This window comes from Callorhinchus milii, unplaced genomic scaffold (genome assembly GCF_018977255.1).
Source record: "Callorhinchus milii isolate IMCB2004 unplaced genomic scaffold, IMCB_Cmil_1.0 Scaffold1, whole genome shotgun sequence".
NCBI lineage: Eukaryota > Metazoa > Chordata > Chondrichthyes > Chimaeriformes > Callorhinchidae > Callorhinchus > Callorhinchus milii.
The window spans coordinates 133184582-133191182 of record NW_024704742.1 but is presented as its reverse complement, the minus strand read 5'-3'; the positions used below and the strand labels follow the sequence as shown (position 1 = coordinate 133191182).

Genomic DNA, 6601 nt, shown 5'->3' with positions numbered 1-6601 from the left:
GCCTTTTTGAACCCATTAACTGGTGAAAATCGTATCCCATCGCAGGGGTTGGAGATGTATTCAGAACGGGTTATCTTAACCTGTGTCCTCTTGTTCTGCCATTTCGGCACTTCCGAAAGTATTGATCTACGTTTACTTTCTCAATACCATTTAAAATCTTATCTGATTTTACTTTTCTTATCAGGAATTTGTCTGGGACATCTTTTTTCAAGGCTGAAGAGCCCTAGATTATGCCTTATCGTTACTCATAACTTATTTCCTTCACGCGGAGGTTTGGCTTTGTTCCCATCTGAATTCTCGTTATGTATGACTCTTGGGCAAATCTTATCATAACAAAATAATCCTTGCATTTGTTATAACACCTTTTCACATCATTGAGACGTCTCAAAGAGCTTCACAGGATATATGTGAAGTCCTGTAGCTCAGTGGTTAGAGCACTCGCTTTGCAAGCGAGAGACCAGGGTTCGATTCCCTGCAGGGTGAAATCTTGGGCAAGTTTCCTTACTTCACACGCTTGATAATAATCCCTCAAGAAAAAAAATAAATAATAAATTGGTCACTTCAATCCACGACTGTTTATGGGACACTGCTGTGCGCAATTGGCTGCCGCATTTCACCCACAAATATACAGTCAATTCACTTTTCAGTCTATTCTGTGAAAAGCTTTGAGACGTCCAGAAGAAGTGAAAAATGCAAATAAAAAGCAAAGATTATTATTATTATGATATTGTAAAGTGGATCACTGGGTATTTTGTGGTACCCAATTTTTGCATAAAGTGAATGAGCAATTTTCGTTGCGGGATTTGTTGGCCAGCGCACCTGGCGAAACTCCCTTCTCTTTTCGAACAGTGCCTTGGGATCTTTAATGTCCATCTGAATAGGAGACTGGACATCGGATTAACGTCTGATATTTAAATCTGGAAAGGCCAATACAGCAAAAATCTACATTCAGCAAATTGGGAAATTCTGCCACTTTATACTGATCCACCAGAGGACGCCAGTGTCCATAACAAATCCAAACACATTGTCAACAAGTCTAAGGCTGTGCGGAGATTTGCTCTCAAAATCTACAGTGGTTTATAATTGTGAAAAATCCTTCAATCCAGCTGTTTTGGGAGCCGGTTCTTTTCAAAGACCACAGACAAAATAGTTTTTAAATTAAGTCTGAGAAGAAGAAAATAATCTTTCGCATTCATTATAGCGCCTTATCATGTTGTCAAGACATCACTACACTTTACAGTGTATGCTGTGAAGCGCTTTGGGAAGTCTCGAAGACATGGTAAAGCGTTATATCAAATGCAAGGATCATTATTTATTTATTATTATTATTACTATTATTATTATTATTATCCCAAAGCACTTCACAAAATTAATTGTAAAGTCACAGTATGTATTTTGTAGACCAACGCAGCAGCCAAAGAGTGCACAGCAAATATCCTACAAACAGTCTTGAGATGAATGACCAATTTTATTTGGGGGATTGTTGGCCAGGGAAACGGGAGAAACTCCCTTTTCTTTTCAAATAGCACCACGGGTTCTTTAACATCCGAACAGGCAGACGGAACCTTGGTTTAACATCTCATCCGAAGGACAGCAACTCTGACAACGCAGGGTCCCTTCCACAGCATTGCATTGGAGCATCAGCATAGAATGTATGAGATCAAAGCCTTTAAGAACTCACAGCTTTCTGACTGAGAGTGCGAGACTCCTACCAACTGAGCCAGGCTGACACCAGCATCCTTACTTTGATCGAACCCACATTTTATGACCACAAAATGTATAACGTTCGCTTTGAGGGTCAATATGCTACAATCGTTCATTGGAATGCTTTGTGTGCAGAGCAGGGGGGACAGGGGAAGAGGCAAAGGGTACAAATATGTTGCCAAAGAATGTTAAAAGCCACGTGCAATGTTTTTGCTTTGTGCAAAATAATAAAAAAAGATTTAATGGCATTAGAGAATATTAGTGTTCTGCGCATTAAATCTAAATCCTTTGAAGCTCAGTTTTCTTTTAAAGCTTTGGAAGCAGGGGGTCGGTCGGCCCTGAGTGATTTAATCCTACAGAAAATATTAGCTGGTAAAGAGTGGGAGGTGAGGGTGTGTGTGTGTGTGTGTGTGTGTGTGTGGGAGGGGAGCAACTATCTTGTTTCACAAAGCCAAACATCAAAAAAATATTCGGGACATGGTGACAGTTCCCTCCCACATCCCTTCCTTCCTTCCATTCCAGAAGTGATCCTGGACATGTCAACCCAAGTCAAGGGAGGGGTTGTCTGTAGACTTGCTCCGCCACTTGGCACAAGCTCAAAAACCTGCAAATATCTTGTTCTTTTAAGACACATCAAACGCAGATCCAATCAACTAGATAGGGTCAATTACCCTCCCCTAAAAGGTGAACCTTAATTCTCGCTTACTCCACTTCCCCCCTTCTCTCCTCTTTTTCCCCCTCTTGCTCTGTCATTTCCTCCTCTGCCCTCTCTTTCTCCTCTTTCTCTATTCTCTTCCCTTTCTTTCCAACCTCTCTCCCTTCTATTTCTTCCCTCTCCTACCTCTCTCTTCCCTCATCTCTCCACTTTCTCAGCTTGGCTCAATGGTAGCTCTCTCACCTCTGAGTTAGAAGGTTTTTGGTCGGGACTTGGAATCACATTGTCTAAACTGACCCTCCAATGCAGTGCTGGGGGGGTGGGGGGTTGCATTGTCAGAGGTGCCATCCTTCAGATGAGATGTTAAACCAAGGTCTCATCTACCTGTTCAGATGGACGTAAAGATCCTGTGGCACGATTCGAAAAGAGAAGGGAGTTTCTTCTGGTGTCCTGGCTAGCAATCCCCCAAATAAAAATTCACTCAATGACTGTTTGTGGGACACTGCCGTGCGCAATTTGCTGCCGCGTTTCACTCACTAAAATACACAGTCAAAAAACACTTTACAGTATATTCTGTGAAGCGCTTTGAGAAATCTCAACAATGTGAGAAGGCACAATATCAAATTCAAGGATTATTAGTATTATTCATTTCCTGTTTTTCTCTCCTCTCACCTCTCTCTTTCCACCCTCTCTCCCCGCTACCCTCACTTTCTCCCTGCCTCCTAAACAAGATTTTGTGCGCAAACTGTGCTGAAATATCACCCAGCCCTATGTAACTCACCAATGCTTTACGAGAGAGCAAACTCCTGCAACCCCCCTCTTTCTTCCAGAGGCTACAGCATAGGTCCTGGAATGAGGTCCTTAAACACTTTGGTAATAGCAGTCATTGCATCTTATCCAGTGCCCACAGTGTCAAAATGTCTCAAAGCATTGGAAGTAATTGCTGTAAGTGTAGATAAACGCAGTAGCCCTTTTGCACATGGCGAGGTCATGAGACAGCCATGGAGTAAATGATGAAGTTAACTGGAGGGTTGTTGGCCCGAACACTTGGAAAAACTCTCTTTTCTTTTCAAATAGCGTCGCAGAATCTTTAACGAAAAGTTAAGACCTTGCTTAATAACAACAACTTGCATTTATACTGCACCCTTCACAAAGCCTGGGTTGAAAGCTGAGCTGTAGCCCACAAACATTGGGATTGAGTGAGAAAATTGTTTTTGAGGGATTATTACCCCCGGAAAGCGATCCGCCAATCCACTAACAACCGGGTTCCTACTTACTGCTAGGTAAACAGGGGTGTGTGGAATAAGGAATCTTGAGTTTCGCCCTGCCCGGTAATCAAACCCGGGTCCTCTCGCTTGCGAGGCAAGTACGCTAACCAATATACTTCATGACTAGGTTCCAGCATTGAATCTTTTAAAGGAAGCAAAGCTGAATAATAATAATGATAATAATAATAATAATAATAATAATAATAATAATTATTATTAATAATAATAATAATAATAATAATAATAATAATAATAATAATAATAATAATAATAATGATAATGATAATGACAATAATAATAAAAATTGGGTAAGTGCAAACGGCACAACAGGGGGGGAAGCAAAGAGACCTGAGAATTATTGAGATTTTTCCAGTAGTCATAATAAGAAATAATAATCCTTGTATTTGATATAGTGCTTTTCACATCTTCTAGACGTCTCAAAACGCTTCACAGAATATACTGTAAAATGAATTGACTGTATATTTGAGGGTGAATCGCGGCAGCCAATTGCGCACAGCAGTGTCCCCCAAACAGTCGTGGATTGAAGTTGAAGTGACCAATTTATTATTGTTTTTTTTCTTGAGGGATCATTATCAGGCATGTGAAGTAAGGAAACTTGCCCAAGATTTCACCCTGCTGGGAATCGAAACTTTGGACTAACAGGTCCTTCCTGTTGTATTGTTTTTATGAATTCTATTTCAGTCGAGACTTTCCGAGATACAGAGGCCACTTCACTGCCTTTCAAGTCTGTGTGTGAAGTGGTTTTCATCTGCTGCCGGAAGATTGGGACCATTATCCTGAAAATCCTGTTAGCAAGGATTACAGTTGGAGTTTCTAGGCGGTTGCATCCCAATAGCCATGGGTGGAAATCAGTCTGTTTGTGGTAGTGTCAGCACCTCTTTAGCAATTAGCCTGTTACTTTACCATCAAACTAACTTCTGGCTTTGGTCCAGTTAAGTCATGTTTTGGGCTTTTAATCACAGGCGTGCTTGGGTGTGTCTGAGTGTACAACCACTAAAACACCAATTAAACTAATTATTAAGCGGTGGATCAAAATGCAGCCAGACAGATTGCCACCTCTGTGTCGCCGTGTTTCTTGGTGAGCGAAACATGTAATGATGATAATCCTTCCATTTGATTCAGTGCCCGTAACATCAAAACATCTCAAGGTTTTCTTTCAAGTTCAGTGTCAGCAAACACGGCAGGCAACTTGTGAGCAGAAATGTCCCACATACAGCCATGTAATGAATAATAATAATCCTTGCGTTTGATATAGCACTTTTCAAGTCTTCGAGACGTTTCAAAGCGCTTCACAGAATATACTGTGAAGTGAATCGACTGTATCTTTTGTGGGCAAAACGTGGAAACCAAATGCGCACAGCAGTGTCCCACAAACAGTGGTGGATTGAGTAACTAAATTATTTCTGTTTCTTTTCTTGAGGGATTATTATCAGGCGTGCGGAGTAAGGAAACTTCTCCAAGGTTTTGCCCTGCTGGGAATCGAACCCAGGTCTCTCGCTTGCGTGGCGAGTGCTCTAACCACTGAGCTACAGGACTACACTTTATAAAGTGAGTGGGAGCCTGAGTGGGGAGGGAGACAGCACTTAGTGACTGGCAGGACTTGACATCTGGTAGGTCGACTGTCGGAAGAGACAGCCACATAGAATTAAGGGTGGAGGCAGAATTCACATACACAGCGCACAGAGAGTATACAGGGATAGCATGTACAATCTCTGTGCGTTTTATAGCTTTTACTGTTAGATTCTAACACTTCCCCAGCCTTCTCTTTGGCTCCCCCATTTGCCTGTGTGTCCCACTCACACGCAAAGCTAGAATGAACGGAAATATCTTGATGTCAAGTCTACAAAATCCTTCCCGTTTCTCGGGCTGACAACCGCTTAAACGCAGATTCAAATCTACAAGACAGAAGGCAACAGGAACACGCACTGTGCAACATTTGTGCCAACAAATCTAGAATGATAATAATAATAATAATAATCCTTACGTTTAATGTAGCGCCTTATCACGTCATTGAAACATCACAAAACTCTTCACCGAGTATACTGTAGCTCAGTATGGAGTCAGAACTGTAGCTCAGTGGAGTCCTGTAGGTCAGTGGTTAGAGCACTCGCTTTGCAAGCGAGAGACCTGGGTTCGATTCCTGGCAGGGTGAAATCTTGGGCAAGTTTCCTTACTCCACACGCCTAATAACAATCCCTCAAAAAATAATAAATTGGTCATTTCAATCCACGACTGTTTGTGGGACACTGCAATTGGCTGCCGCATTTCACCCACAAACATACAGTCACTTCACTTTACAGTCTATTCTGTGAAGCTCTTTGAGACGTCTAGAATACGTGAAAAAGCGCTATATCAAATGCAAGAATTATTATTATTACTGTAAAGTGGATTGACTGTGTTTTGTCCCCGAAATTCGGCAGCCAGTTGCGCACAGCGACGTCCCACAAATAGTCGTTGAGTGAGTGACCAATTTTTTTTAATTGGGGGATTGTTGACCAGGACACCGGGAGAAACTCCCTTCTCTTTTCGAATAGTGCCATGGGATCTTTATCGTCCACCTGAGCAAGCAGATGGGATCTCGGTATAACGTCTCATCTGAAGGACAACTCTTCCAACAATGCAGCACACCCTCATCACTGCATTGGAGTGTGAGCTTAGACAACGTGATTCCAAGTCCCGATGAGTCAGAAGGTTGTGAGTTCAAGTTCCAAATCATGACTCCATCACCTCCACCTTCGCCCAGTTCCAATGGCTCCCCATCAATCAGAAGATACAGTTCAAGATCCTGATTGTCACCTTCAAAGCCCTTCAGGGCCTTGCTCCTCCCTCCCTCTGTGACCTTCTAACCTCTAACAACCTGTCCGCTCCCTGCGCTCAGCGGGCTCCAGTCTGTTTCATGTCCTCCGCCTTGCCTGCCCCACCATTCAACCTCTCTGCCCCCACCCACTGGAAC

At 42.4% G+C, this 6601-nt stretch overlaps 1 non-coding gene across 1 annotated transcript; it reads left to right on the top strand.

The window, feature by feature from the left end:
• The first annotated feature begins 411 nt into the window (after nt 1–411).
• On the top strand, nt 412–483 carry trnaa-ugc. The gene has a single exon. It is a non-coding gene; the product is annotated as a tRNA-Ala (tRNA).
• The last annotated feature ends 6118 nt before the right edge of the window (nt 484–6601 follow it).